Genomic DNA, 15,827 nt, shown 5'->3' on the forward strand with positions numbered 1-15,827 from the left:
AAGAACAACAAAAGTGCACTAAGAACTTAAACACAAACTAAGGCTTGATCAGGAAACTTAACAAAAACACTTATATTAAATTACAATTACAATATTACTTACAAGCTTTATCTTCTCTACTTTCGCTAACTCACACTCTTCTTCTCTTCTTCACAACTCACTTCTTATTTCACTCTCACAACTTCACACAACACAAATGAAATCTCCTCCCATATTTATACTACTCCATGGAACATTCTAAAACCTAGATATTTCCATGGATATATAAATATCTAGATATTTCTACAACCTACAAATATCTAGATTTTTCTTTTACATTTCAATTTCTAGATTTTTCTCTCATATTCTAATATCTAGATATTTTCTTATACATATTAATATCTAGATATTTTACCCATATACATTTACTAAATCCATATTATTCTAAATTTGCATTGTATTTTAACACTCCCCCTCAATGCAAATTTTCTTCCAACGATGTCTTGCAGACCATTTCAAGTGCTTCTCTGAATTTTGTAAACTTCGGTTTACTTAGGCTCTTGGTGAATATATCTGCTACCTGTTCATCTGTCTTTGTTGGCACCATCTTGATCTCCCCTTCAAGGACCTTCTCGCGAACATAGTGATAGTGTACTTCTATATGTTTTGTTCTTGCGTGAAAGACTGGATTCTCTGCTAGACGTATAGCTGATAGGTTATCGCAGAAAAGCTCTACTTGATAGTCTGTTGATTGATGAAGATCTTCCATTAGTTGTTTCAACCATGTAATTTCTTGTGTTGCTGACGATGCCGATCGATATTCTGCTTCAGTGCTTGACAAGGATACTGTTGGTTGTCTCTTGCTGCACCATGATATTACTCCTGATCCAAGACTAAACATGTATCCAGTTGTTGACCGTCGTGTATCATAGTCTCCAGCGTAATCGGCGTCACAATATCCAGTCACGTGACATTCTTTTGTTTTCTTGTACAAAATGCCAAAGTTAATAGTGTCTTTAACATACCTTAAGATGCGTCGTACAACATCAAGGTGAGGCTTCTTCGGATTGCTCATGTATCGACTAACCACTCCAACTGCATAAGATATGTCTGGCCGGCTTAGTGTGAGATAAATAAGACTTCCGACCATCTTTCGATACATGGTAACATCTTGAAGACTTTTTCCTTCATCTGCTCGTAGTTTTGTATTCGGATCCATCGGAGTTGAGATAGGTTTGCAATTAAGCATTCCGTACTTTTGTAAAAGATCTCGCGCATATTTCTGTTGTCCCAGAAATAATCCTTCTCTTTTCTGCTCTATTTCGAGTCCAAGAAAATGTTTGAGTTCTCCAAGCTCCTTCATATGAAATCTAATAGACAGATTCTCTCTTGTTCTTTGAATCTCCTCATAGTGATCTCCCGTGATGATTAAGTCATCCACATATACTAGCACTATGGCTAGTTTTCCTTGATCTTGTTTCACAAATAAACTAGAATCTGAAGGAGCAACTGTGAAACCACTTTTTACTAAAAACTCGCCAATCTTCCCGTACCAAGCTCTTGGAGCCTGCTTCAAGCCGTATAGTGCGTTCTTTAATTTGCAGACATGGTCAGGATGGGACTTGTTCTCAAAGCCTCTTGGTTGCTCCATATAAATTTCTTTGTCAAGTTCTCCATGTAAGAAAGCGTTCTTGACATCCATCTGCCACAGCTTCCAAGATTTGCTAGCGGCTAAAGCTAGTAGAGCTCGAATTGTTGTGATCTTCGCCACTGGACTAAACGTTTCTTCATAATCCAGCCCATAATGTTGAGAAAAACCTCTAGCAACAAGTCGAGCTTTATACCTTTCAATGGAGCCATCTGATCGAGTCTTCACCTTGTAAACCCATTTACAAGATATTGGTTTTACATCTTTTGGCTTTGGAACTAAACTCCATGTCTGGTTTTCTTTTAGTGCATTAATTTCTTCTTCCATCGCTTTCTGCCATTCTTGACTTTGTGCTGCTTCTTCATAAGTGGAAGGCTCAATATGTATTAATTCATCCACATGAGCAGCATTGGCATACCTCGGATTAGGTTGCCTCGGCCTTGTTGATCTCCGTAATTCTTGTACATGCTCCTCGGCATCCATTTGGCTTGGACGAACCTCTTCGAATGTAGATTGATGTACCCTAGTTTTCCATGGACTCGTTTCCTTAGAGTACGATCCATCTCCTTCTTTAATTGGATCCGATATGTGCTCTTTATGTTCTTCTTTCTCTTTTGGAACTTCTTCTAATCCATGAGATTCTGGAAGCTCTATCTTTTGAGGTGACCACCATGAAGAAGCTTCATCAAATACCACATTTCTTGAAGTATGACACTTCCCAGTATTTGGATCACAACATCTCCATCCTTTTCTTGATTCATCATAACCGACAAAAATGCATCGAATTGCCTTCTTATCAAATTTGCTTCGTAAATGATCTGGCACGAAGACATAGCATACACATCCAAAAACCTTGAGATGGTTGACGGTTGGCTTGATCTTCCATAATCTTTCATATGGTGAAATATATCCCAACTTTGTTTGTGGGAGTCTGTTAATCACGTATGAAGCCGTCCTCATACATTCGGCCCAAAATTTTCCTGGTACATTCTTACCATGAAGCATACTTCGACAGGTTTCAGCAAGATGACGATTCTTACGTTCTGCCACTCCATTCTGTTGTGGAGTATTAGGGCAAGTTAATTGCCTTCTGATCTTGTGCTTCTCAAGATACATATTGAACTCAGTCGATAAATATTCTCCTCCATTATCTGTGCATAAGCATCGAATCTTAGTATTGAGCTCACTTTCTACCTTGTTCTTGAACTCTTTAAACTTCTGAAAAGTCTCCGACTTTTCCTTCATGAAGTAAACCCATACATACCTTGAGAAGTCATCAATGAATGTCACCATATACTTCATACCTCCAAGTGATGTTTGTTTCACTGGGCCGAAGACATCTGAGTGTATGAGCTCTAGTGGTGTCTTGGACTGATGCGCTGACTCCTTGAATGGCAATTGGTGAGCTTTGCCAAATTGACATCCAGCACATATTGTATCTGTTCGCATATCAATTTGAGGAAGCCCATTTACTATGCGTTTTACCATCATCTCCTTTAACTTGTTGTAGCCCACATGCCCAAGACGTTCATGCCAAAGATCAGCCGTCTCATTTTTTTGAGTCTTATCCACATAAGCTATTTCAGCAGATAATACATAGACCGATTCTATTCTTCTTCCATGCATAACTGGATTGCCAACCACCTTTACTCTCTTGAATACGGACACATCTTCTGGTCCAAAGAGCACATAATTCCCTTCTGCTGTCAATTGTGGTACTGATAGTAAATTCTTCTTTAGGCCAGGGACATGATACACCTTCTCGAGTTGGAGCTTATGAGAGTCGCCTTCATTTGGAATTATTGTCTTTCCAATGTGAGAAATAGACAACCTTGAATTGTCGGCTGTCAACACGACTCTCTTTCCTTTGTAATCCTCCATTTCTTGCAGCTTCGTCTCATCATTGGTCATATGATTTGAGCACCCAGAATCAATGATCCAATCATCTTTGTAGTTTATTTTTGACTTTAAGGTTGCTGCAAGAGCTTGATCATCCATGTCAGCTTCAACGGAGAGTCCTGCTTCTGCATCCCATGTTTCCTCATTAATGGTTGCTTCGAATGTGACCTCTTTCTTCTCATCTCTTGCGGCGGCCACATTTCCTTCGAAAGTTCGCCTTCTGGGGAATCTACATTCTCGAGCAAAATGACCCTTCTTGCCACAATTGAAGCATTCACCATTGTTTCTCTTATCATTTTCCCCGTATTGTTGGCGATGATCTCTTCTTCCTTGTTGAGCTCCCCCTGAAGCGTTGCCTTTTGATTTTGGGTGACCCTTCCACCCATATGTCTTACTTTCTTTCATCGCCTCTTGTCTTCGAGATGTTGCTTTCTTTTTATTGGTGAAGAGTGCATCTTCTCCGTCTTTTACGGTTACTTCATTCATCTGCTTGGCTAATGCCTCTTGATTTGCCAATAGATTCTCCAGCTCTATTAATGATGGTTGAGTAGGCCATCCTCTCACAGCGGCTATAAATCCATTATAATCGGATCTTAAGCCGTGGATGATAATTCTCTTCATCCTTGCATCACTCACTTTCTCTTCAGGAGCAAGTTGAGATATCTCACGGCAAATTGATTTCACCTTGGTGAAGTACTGAGAAATAGACAGACTTCCTTGTGAGATACCCGCGAGCTCATTTTCCAAGAGCTGGAGCCGTGCTTCATTCTTCTTTGAAAATAATTTTTCAAAAGTTTCCCAAGCTGCCTTTGGTGTTTTCTTGTCACGGATGTGCTCCAATAGATCCTCCTCGATTGTAGTCTTCAATATAAATAAAGCCTTCCCGGCCTTGATGTTCCATTTTCTCAAGGCTTCAGCATTTTCTTTCGGTGGAGGCGTTGTGTCACTGCCAGCAACTATTTTCCATAAATCCTGTCCTTGTAGGTAGGACTCTATGCAAGTCCGCCAATAACCATAGTTGTGGTTATTGAGACTCTTGATTCCACTGCTCGTACTTGCAAGATCTGCCATCATGACGTCCAACGTCCAATAAGTTTGGTCCCTGACCGATGAGCTTTCACAGTTTCTAACTGTGCTCCGACAGAATCTCCCTTAGAGCCTTGGTGAAAACAAGTCGATGTAAACGTCCAACGTTTACCGATTTTCTCCACTTGAAATGGTCCCGAACGACCCGCTCTGATACCAATTGTTGGAAGCTTCGACGAGCCAACACACCACTATAGAGGATCTAGACTATACTAGACTCACTACACCAACACTTTGACGTTGGTTAGCCTTTAATTTTATAAATCCTTAGTGCACAATGTACTTAGGCGACAGTGTCGACCATATATCTTTAGGCGGTATAACCGACCATGTATTACTTAGGCGGCAGAGCCGACCATATAATAAGAACAACAAAAGTGCACTAAGAACTTAAACACAAACTAAGGCTTGATCGGGAAACTTAACAAAAACACTTATATTAAATTACAATTACAATATTACTTACAAGCTTTATCTTCTCTACTTTCGCTAACTCACACTCTTCTTCTCGTCTTCACAACTCACTTCTTATTTCACTCTCACAACTTCACACAACACAAATGAAATCTCCTCCCATATTTATACTACTCCATGGAACATTCTAGAACCTAGATATTTCCATGGATATATAAATATCTAGATATTTTTACAACTTACAAATATCTAGATTTTTCTTTTACATTTCAATTTCTAGATTTTTCTCTCATATTCTAATATCTAGATATTTTCTTATACATATTAATATCTAGATATTTTACCCATATACATTTACTAAATCCATATTATTCTAAATTTGCATTGTATTTTAACAATATAATCGTTGAACAAGATTTGTATTTGAAAATGTTTAGGAGTTGTATTTAATTGTTACGGAGTATTATATATGTGTCCTAGTTCTAGGATCATCAGGATTACTAATGAAGTTATATATAGATGCTTATAAATGCACCTCGCTAAAAAATTATCGTTTATATTCTAATTAAAGTGGTTGATGGATTAGTACTTATTACTTAAAACACAATCATTTGGCTTTCTTCTGTTTGTAGATTTAAATACTTATACATGAATGAAAAGATTTCCTGTAGATAAGAACTAAAAGGGTTCAATTATTCATATTTTGTATAGTCTAACAAATTACGAGTCGCACATTATCAGATTGTATCAAGGTCGTTGGTATATGATTTGAAAAATGCGACTACAAATGCATTTAATTTAATCTCATTGATTGAGAAGCATATATGATTATGATTACTGGGTCATGATCTGGGTTATATGTTTTGTTTTTACTAAAGAAATGTTTTGGGGCATACTGGCATGATGGTAAAAAAAAAGTGATGGGTCTGATGGCGCTGTACGGTTCATCTGTCTTCCAAAATAAGTGGCTCGTTTTTCCTTCCAAAAAATGGTTGCTTGTGTTGGTTTTATTTTTTGATAGAAAAATTGATATGGTTACTTTGTGAAGGATGTTATCCCATATAGGTGGGAGGAGAAAGTTGAAGGTAGGTGACTTGATTATAAAAGGAGGGCTAAGTCTTCATTCCAATTTGCACCAATCAATACACTTTAAGTATTTGATTATTTCTTTCTTTCTTACCCTTGTTTGGGAGTTGTTTTAGTTAAATACTTTGGAGAGTGTAGTTGGCTTAAGAGAGTCGTCTATGTTATTGTAACAATTTGTGATATAGTGTATTTCTCTCTTTGGAGGCCCGTGGTTTTTTCTCCTGTTTTGGAGTTTCCACGTTAAATTCTTGTGTTGTGGATTGTTCTTATTTCTTTACTATTATTGTTGGGCTGGGTGGTGAGGCCGTAATTTTCCAACAACTGGTATCAGCGCGTCAGGTTTGACGGGGGTCTCGGTTATAGGAGTCGGAGTATGCTCTGTGGTTGCCACGGGAGTGGATCGTCCACATCAGAAACGAGTTCTATTGATCGTATAGGGTATCTGGTTAGACAATATTTTTTCTGATTCGTAGTAATAGTTGGATTTGTTAGTGGCGAGTTGTGGATTTCCGATTTAAAGGGTCCTGGCTACCTGCTACATCTTTTGGCTATTCGAAACGTGAGCAAAATCAGAGAAAGTGTTGTTTATAGGATACGGATACGATGTCGAAGTTCAGTCCAATGAGGTTTGATGTAGAAAAATTTGATGGGAGGATCAATTTTGGCTTATGGCAGGTTCAAGTCAAGGATGTGTTGATTCAGTCCGGGTTACACAAGGCATTGAAAGGTAAACCCACCTTTGTTTTCGTCAATGATTCTAGCAGTAAGTTCGATGAAGAAGAATGGGATGATATGGATTTGAGGGCAGCAAGTGCGATTCGTTTGTGTCTTGCAAAGAACGTGCTTGCAAAAGTGCACGGGTTATCAACAGCAAAGGAGCTTTGGGTTAAACTAGAGCAGTTGTACCAGGGCAAGGGCATCTCAAATCGATTGTGTCTTAAAGAACAATTTCATACTTTGTGTATGGATTGGGGTTCAAAGATTTCAGATCATCTGAGCATTTTGAATGGTATTGTTTCGGAACTTGAAGCTGTGACGCCCCGTCCTAATCCATCCGAACGAAGTCCATCTTAATTATAAACGATTCACAACAGTTGATTTCAACGCGAGGTACTTGACCTATATATGATACATTTTACAAACATTACATTCGTTTTGAAAAGACAATCTTTCATTACATCTAAAGTTGACGACATGCATACCATTTCATAACATATCTTACTATAATTGATTTAATAATAATCTTGATGAACTCAACGACTCGAATGCAACGTTTTTTGAAATATGTCATGAATGACTCCAATTAATATCTTTAAGATGAGCAAAAGCACGGCGGAAGATTTTCTTTCGTACCTGAGAATAAACATGCTTTAAAGTGTCAACCAAAAGGTTGGTGAGTTCATTAGTTTAACATAAATAATCATTTCATAATTTTAATAGATCACAAGATTTCATATTTCCATTTCTCATAAACATACGTCCCATGCATAGAGACAAAAATATCATTCATATGGATTGAACACCTGGTAACCGACGTTAACTTAATGCATAGAATATCCCCAAAACAGAACCTCTCGTCTGTATAATAATAATCTCGAAGTACTAAAGCATTCGTACCCCTAATGGGACTTGTCAAGGTCCATAGATCTATCTTTAGGATTCGCGTCAATCAGGGGTCATTTTCCCAAATTCTTAGGTTACCAGACTTGAAGGGCAATATTCGGTTAATAATCCAACCATAGAATGTAATTTTAAGTACTTGTGTCTATTTCGTAAAACATTTATAAAAGCAACGCATGTATATTCTCAGTCCCAAAAATATATTGCAAAAGCATTTAAAATAAAATCACCAACATTGATTAAGAATTTAAGGCCGTATTAGCCAATACTTTCTTCATGAATTATGTTGCAAATCACCCCTATAAACTTTGTAAATTCTCAATTTTAACAGAAACATCGACACGACTTCTAATTTCTTGATGAACAAAAGCTTTAACTTTTTAAAACGAACATTGACTTCAAAAATTCTCGATCAATACAATAATTTGGAATTTGATACTTTACAGATAGTTCAAGTAAAACGTTCCTAACACAACTGCACTTTTAGATTTTTAAAATTATCTCAAATTCGAGGTTTTGGTTTAAAATTGACTCAACAGAGGTGTTCGACATATTTAATGGGTTTTTCAATTTAATTCATCAGCTATTAGATGTTGAATGTGTTTGGCATTTGATATTATGGGTGTGAGGTCGAATGTGTTTGTCCAGATCACAAAGAAATCGATGGCCTTATATCTAAATAATATTGACAGAAAGAATCACAAAAAATAGGGAAAATGAATAAAAAAATAAATTAGTTGCTATCGTTCTGTAATTGATTATTGTTAATTGACACAGACGTTAAGCAGATTGTGGACAAATACAAAGATAGTACTATAGATTGAAAACTGCTGGTAACAACTTTTGATTCCAAAGAGATACATTTGATAACATATATTAATGTTTAATAATTAATTAAAATTCTTACTAATAATTGAATTAATAATAATAATAATATTAATATTAATATTATCAAATAATACTAAAAATGATAATAATAATAATTTATAATAATAATACTAATTATTAATGATAATGGTAATAACAATATTTAATAATAATGCTATTATTAATCATAAGTATTAAATTTATAATTTTTTATTATTAGTTATAATAATAATGATGTTAACCTTGATAATTAATATTAATAATAACAATAACATAACAAATTAAATATGTAAATTATATATTATAAATTTTTAATAATATTAATAGTACTGATATTATATAATAATAATATAACAACTAGAATTAACTTGAAATTATATTTTATATATATTAGTATTACAATTTATTAATTATGTAAGATTTATTAATTGTATAATATAAAATTTAATACTTATACACTATATATATATATATATATATATATATATATATATATATATATATATATATATATATATATATATATATTACAATATACTTTTAATTATAATTATACATGGAATCATATTTATATATATATAGACTCACTTTAATAACAACTTTGTATATTACTTTACATTTCCAATTCAAATGATTAAATTGTATCTTATTAATTCAAATTAACATATACACTTTTTATTCATATTTATATATATATATATATATATATATATATATATATATATATATATATATATATATATATATATATATATATATATATATATATATATATATATATATATATTTATTAACAACAATTTGTTTGAATCGTCGGATATAGTCAAAGGTTAAATGAATACATGAACACCGTTTAAAAAAAATTGTTGAGACTCAACATTACAGACTTTGCTTATCGTATCAGAAACATATAAAGATTAAGTTTAAATTTGGTCGGAAATTCCCGGGTCATCACAGTACCTACCCGTTAAAGAAATTTCGTTCCGAAATTTGAGTGAGGTGGTCATGGCTAACAATAAAAATGTTTTCATGACGAATATGAGTTGATAAACATAGTGTTATGATCACTGAGTAATATGGATAAAACAATTCGATTATTCGAAGAGTACGAATGAAGTTATCACTAATTAGTGAAATGAGAAAGACAAGTTTCATCATAATTTTTTTTGACTAGTCATGGTTGAATTTAGAAAATAAGGTGCATCTTAACTTTTGACATTGTCTTGGTTGAATTCTGGAATTCAAGGGATTTAAAGAAAATCTTGGAAATCTATAAGATCTGATTCTTCGAGATTTAAGGAAATTAGGATATCCTTAATTAAATGCGATGATCTGTCCCGATTACTACGTCTGATATTTCCTTTATAAATTTACTCTTTTCGTTCCATTAGTTTTCACCACTTCTATACTCAATTCCCAAATTCAAAAGATTTATGAAAATTCTTAACCCTGTTCTGATCCTTGTTCTTATTCTAACTATCGCAATGATCGTTCTTTTTTTTTTTCAACTCCCACCTGAAGAATCTGTTTATTTCTATTATGCTTTAGGGATTATTGTATTTATAATCCTCCCGTGTCTTTATATTGCTATACGTACTGATATCCACGGTTTGTAATTTCAGTGTTGTCATTGGGCTTTATATTTTCTCTTATATTTTGGATCTCTTTGTCTTTTTATTATCCTCTCGGCCTCTAGTAAAGCGAGCAACGGTCCAGAATTCATAGATATGAATTTCGAAATGGACATAGTTAATGTTCTAAGAAAGAAATGGTAATAGCACGATTTGACTTGTCAAATTACCAGAATTCAAGGAAAGATATGACTATCAAGAAAAATATGTTCTTGATATGTTTATAGATTAGACAGAACGTAAGATTCGTGTAACATGGCACATGATGACGTTATGATCTGTGAATCATCACATTCCATTTAGAAACTCAGCATGACTTACTGTAATATAATCACGTTGATCAAGTGTCATTATATTATACTAATAATGCATCAATTTCCAACACTACTTCAATAACATTCATAATTTAAACTCGAAGGTTTCAGAATTTAGAAACTAAAATAGTTTTCTTTATGATGTAACACAGATAACACGAAGAGATAAATAATATCGAATAAGAATATTTATGAAAATATCCTCAGAAATATTGAAGATATTTATGATGATATTTTAGAATTTCTAAGTTCGAAAGTTGATGAAGAAAAATTTTCTACAAGATTTAACATGACTTCGGAGCAAGATATTTGCTGAAGATTTCATTGGATCTAGAATTACATGAATTCTTTGAATATAGGGTTTGGTCTATGTATTTGTCCTTGGTCTCCTTCATAGTTCGCTCAATCTGTTTTTCAGTACCAAATTTTCTATCGAGCGTTCCTAACACTCCTTTCTTTATCATCAAACTTTTGGTCGTTTAGACCATCTACCGTTTTTCTGTTTCCTCTGCATTTAATGCTACGATATCTGAATCATCGGTTATCAATCTGAGGTGGTTTCAGGAGAATTGTGTTTTTAGATGATTAAACGCTGATGGAAATATGGTGGAATATGAAAGGTTCTCCGGTAACAATAAAAGAGCATACATATATTTCAAGGTTATAATAAGGTTGTTTCGAACGAAAAGTCGAAGTTGTCTTGCTGGAGTTGTGACAAATTTGGCTATTTTGAAGAAGAACTGCAAAGTTATTTTGAGTAATAATAACACTAAAGGAATTAGCACAGCTACGTGTTAAACGTTTACTCAGTTTCCGAGAGTTTTTCAGGTGCATCACTATACGCATAAATCTTTCCTTCCGTAGATGAAGTGCGGTTGATTCATCCTCTCAATTGAGGTGTTTTCAAGAATTATGAAAGGTTTGCATGCAGATTGTAATCGTCAAGATATAAATGAGGTTTAAGATGAAATCAAGTGGCAAACTTGAAGAATTGTTTAGTTTCATATGCTATAATCAATATTTTAATTCATTTTGATTGTCCAATATTATTAGTCCACAGTCGATAGTCCACAGTTAACAGTCCAATAAATCATATATAGTTTAATATATAATATTCGAATTAATTAATACGTATCGTGACCCGTGTACATGTCTCAGACTCGATCACAACTCAAACCATATATATTATTTGAGAATCAACCTCAACCCTGTATAGAGAACTCGATCATTACTGCATATAGAGTGTCTATGGTGATTCCAAATAATATATATAGATGTGTCGATATGATATGTCAAAACCTTGTATACGTGTCCTGATATTTAAAGTGCGTAAAATAAATAACAGAAATTAAATGACGATAAATAAAGTGCGTAAAGTAAATAACAGAAATTAAATGACTATAAATAAAATTGCGATAATTAAATTGCGATAAATAAACTGCGATAAATAAATTGCGATAATAAAATGTAAATAGTTAGCTAGGAATAGTTAGCTAGGAACAGTTAGCATGAATTCTTAGCAAAATTCTTCTCATAGTTAAATTGTTTGTTTCTAACAAATTTTATTTTGTCCAATATTTTCTTCATTATGCCACTTGTTGGATTCTGATAGGTCAAAATCCAAATATGAAATTGAATGAAATTGATTATTCTGTGGTGAACGGATACATATATCTGTGGATGTAAGTAGGATAGTAAATGACTATTGAATCAGATTCGAAGAATGTACAGTATAACTTATTAATGTGAAATCTAAATATTCGTCGGGTATTACCTACCCGTTAAAATATTTTCAACATTAACAGTTTGTACGAAAGAATTTTTAATTACAATCTTTATGAAAATATACTTACATATATATTTTCTTCAGATTTAATCATGGATTTAATGAATTAATATGATATTAATCTCATTTGCTTTTCGGTTTGAGCTAGAATAGCTAATCTCTAAGACTTTAGAGATTACATAATCGCCTTGTTCTGTGAAGATAAATGATATAGAACGATTCTAATGGTGTATCCTATCGTATACACGCATAAAAGGCATAATGGTTGCATAAAAGTAGCATCAGGAAGGCTGGAAACAACAGTTTTGTGGAGATTGTCCGTCTAGCGTTCTCCGCTGTACAGGCTGCTCCGTCATGCGTAAGCCCTGAAGGCCGCCTAGCGCATAAGCCCTGGCCGGAGAGCGCCGCATTTAGCATAAATTTCGGAGCACATGTAACAGAACGTATCATCATTCGACACGTATCCCCAAACAAATCTGGTAGATCTGACACTATAAATAGACCCTTTGGGTCGTCATTTTACACAAGTTCAGATATTCTGACAACTTTGAGAGTTGAGACTTCACTTCTCTTTCTCTCTCTACTTTCTCTCACTAGAAGTCATCCGGCTAGCACTCTTACGCTCTACGGACAACAGATTGATTAAGCCACCCCACAAGCTTCTACACTTGTGAACCGGGTCTGCAGGGATTATTTCCCGAGGGTAAAAATCAATCGGCAACACTCCGCCCTCCTAAAAGCTAGATCACTTCTAGTCTCTTGTTGACATACTAAGCCTTACCTCATAAGGAAATAGGTGTTAACAATGGCGCCATCCACTAATGCAAAGAACACACGAAATGGAAAAGGAACGAAAGCAGCTGAAGCTCCATTTGTACTTGAAGCAGTCAATCATCCATCAACCGACGACATGGTCACTGTTGAAGATGTACCTATTTCACCACTAGATGGTACGATTGAAGAAACAGTTGCTGAAACTATAGAGAGGCTTAAACATTTGGCAACTAATTCGGAGAAAAGGCCAGTAATCGAAGAAGTGACAGCTAAAAGTGCAGAAAGACTTCCAAATTTTGTTACTAATCCAGAGCGACGACCATTGATGCAGCCACGGCGATGTCCGTCATTTATACCTTTTCAGCGGATGGCGGATGGCAAAGACAAGCAGATAATGAAAAGGCAATCTATATCAAAGTACAAGTTATCCAGGCTACTTGACAAGCTGGGAAGTCTTATTGATGATTCTGGGGATGATAATGACCTGAGTTGTGATAATAATGACTCTGATGATGAAATTGACAAAGATGAGTTCATGTCAGAAAAGCAGGCAGTGTTGCTTTTAAATGACATTCTTAAGCAGAAAGCTCCAGCAAAATACAAGCAGCGCTTAGCGCAGCCCGCCGTCCGTGCTGTGGCTGTGGACAACTTTTTCCCCCTCATTACTGGAGAACAAGCCACCAAGCCACCAGCGATGGCAGAATCAACGCAGTGTTTCATTGATCGAAATGCTAATTATCCATTGCCCAGAAATCTTGCTATACCAGCAATTGGAGTTTATGATGGTACAACGGATCCGGAAGATTTTTTGACTATGTTTGAAGGTGTTATGAGGTTGCAGCATTGGGAGGATGAAACTGCGTGCCATATGTTTCCTATGGTATTGCAGAAAATGGCACGCGAATGGTTTGCTAGTTTGCCACCAAGGAGTATTACCAGTTTTCTTGATTTGAGAGCAAAATTTGTGATGCAATACCAAAATCTACGGAGCTGTACTCTGACACATCTTGATGCACACGAGATCACAATGCATCATAACGAATCTTTGAGCAATTTTATGAAGCGTTATACACTTGAAGCACAGAAGATTCCTGATTGTCCAGAATCACAACTTGTATCTAGTTTCATTTTCTGTTTGGACCAACGACGGTTTAGTGCACTTGTTCATGCATTACGGTATGACTTGCCAAAAACATTGCATCAAGCTTTGGAGGCTGCACAGAGGCATGTTCGAGCTGGTGAGCGTGGGTTGAACAAGTTTGATACTGGCAGTAGTAGCAAGCCGCACAACGGAGGACGGTATTTTGACAGAAATGAGAGAAGGAATGACAATTCAAATGGAGGATGGAGAGGAAACAATCACCCTAATGATTTTCACCACAACAGAAAGCCAATAGAAAGGCACCCGTTGATTATGGCGCTTACCAAAACTCCGAAAGAGATCCTCTTCACTGAACCAATTCGGACCACTTTCAATGCTCCAACACCTATGGAAGAAAGGGAGGGTCCAAAGAGTGAGTTGTGGTGCGATTTCCATGAGGCATGGGGCCATGATACGGACAATTGCAAATCTTTGATGAGGGAAATCATAGCGAAAATCAAGGCAGGAGAATTGATTCATTTGTTGCCTGGCAAACAGTACAGGAGGAATGATCCTCGCAGGAAATTTGCGTGGCAAAGGAATGATGGTAGCAGAGGACGCCGTAGAGAGAACAGAAGAGAGCAGCAGGGCGGAAGAGATAATCGGAACCAACCGCAGTACGGAGAACGGATCACAGAGCATGAGACAACTCCAGAAGTTGTAATCAGGATGGTTTGGATTAACGATGGTCATTATGAAGAAGGTGAATCATCAAACAGCAATTTGGACAGCTGGAGATATGCCCCAATTATCTTTCAGCCAATTCAGAATTGGGCGTTATCTGTTCAACCAGTGATCATTTTAGCAGAGATAGCAAATAAGTTTGTCAATTGTATCTACACAGATACAGGAAGTGAAGCTGACATCATCTACTGGCATTGTTTGAGAACTTTTCCAAGGCATGTGCAGAGCAGAGCTAGGCAAACGATGTTGAAAGTTTCTGGACTAACAGGAGCACCGATAAATGCCATGGGGCAGATTCGTTTAGAAGTTGTTATGGGCACATTCCCATTGTTGAGAATGGAAACAATTGATTTCACAATCATAGATGGCAATTCTCGTTTTAATGTCCTTTTTGGAAGAACAGCTTTGGCTAAGTTTGGGGCAATAACATCGACGGCCCATGCAGAGGTCAGATTCCCCACTCCAAATGGAGTCGCAGCCATACATTCACAGTATGTGCAGCCAACAAGGGAAAGATCAACGTTTGCAAATGGGCCAGAAGGCAGAATGAATCAGAGAAGGCGTGATAGGTTATTCAGCGAGGAAGAAGTTCAGGAGTTTTTATTTTGTAAGCAAGTGTGAAGGCCGGACAGCGCTGGGCGCTCGGCATATGAAGAAGCAATTTGTCAACAAGTTATCAAGAACAGTGTTTATCTTTTCAATAAAGAGCAGTTTCATTTAGCATTTTAATAAAAGCAGTCTTTTACAATCGTTGTACTCATGCTTGTTTGGCATTTAAAGAACACATTTCGAATTATAAGATGAAGCAGCGTTTATCAAACTTACTGTGAACCATTGTGGTTATTTTGCAGTGCATACATTAGAAATTGCATACATTAAACATTCATGACGTACTAAT

At 35.7% G+C, this 15,827-nt stretch overlaps 1 protein-coding gene across 1 annotated transcript in view; it reads left to right on the forward strand.

Moving 5' to 3' along the window:
- LOC139840334 (uncharacterized) overlaps positions 1-15,827 on the forward strand; it is a 45,703-nt gene that overhangs the window by 1,888 nt on the left and 27,988 nt on the right. The window lies entirely within an intron of this gene.

The sequence above is a fragment of the Rutidosis leptorrhynchoides genome, chromosome 4 (assembly GCF_046630445.1).
Source record: "Rutidosis leptorrhynchoides isolate AG116_Rl617_1_P2 chromosome 4, CSIRO_AGI_Rlap_v1, whole genome shotgun sequence".
NCBI lineage: Eukaryota > Viridiplantae > Streptophyta > Magnoliopsida > Asterales > Asteraceae > Rutidosis > Rutidosis leptorrhynchoides.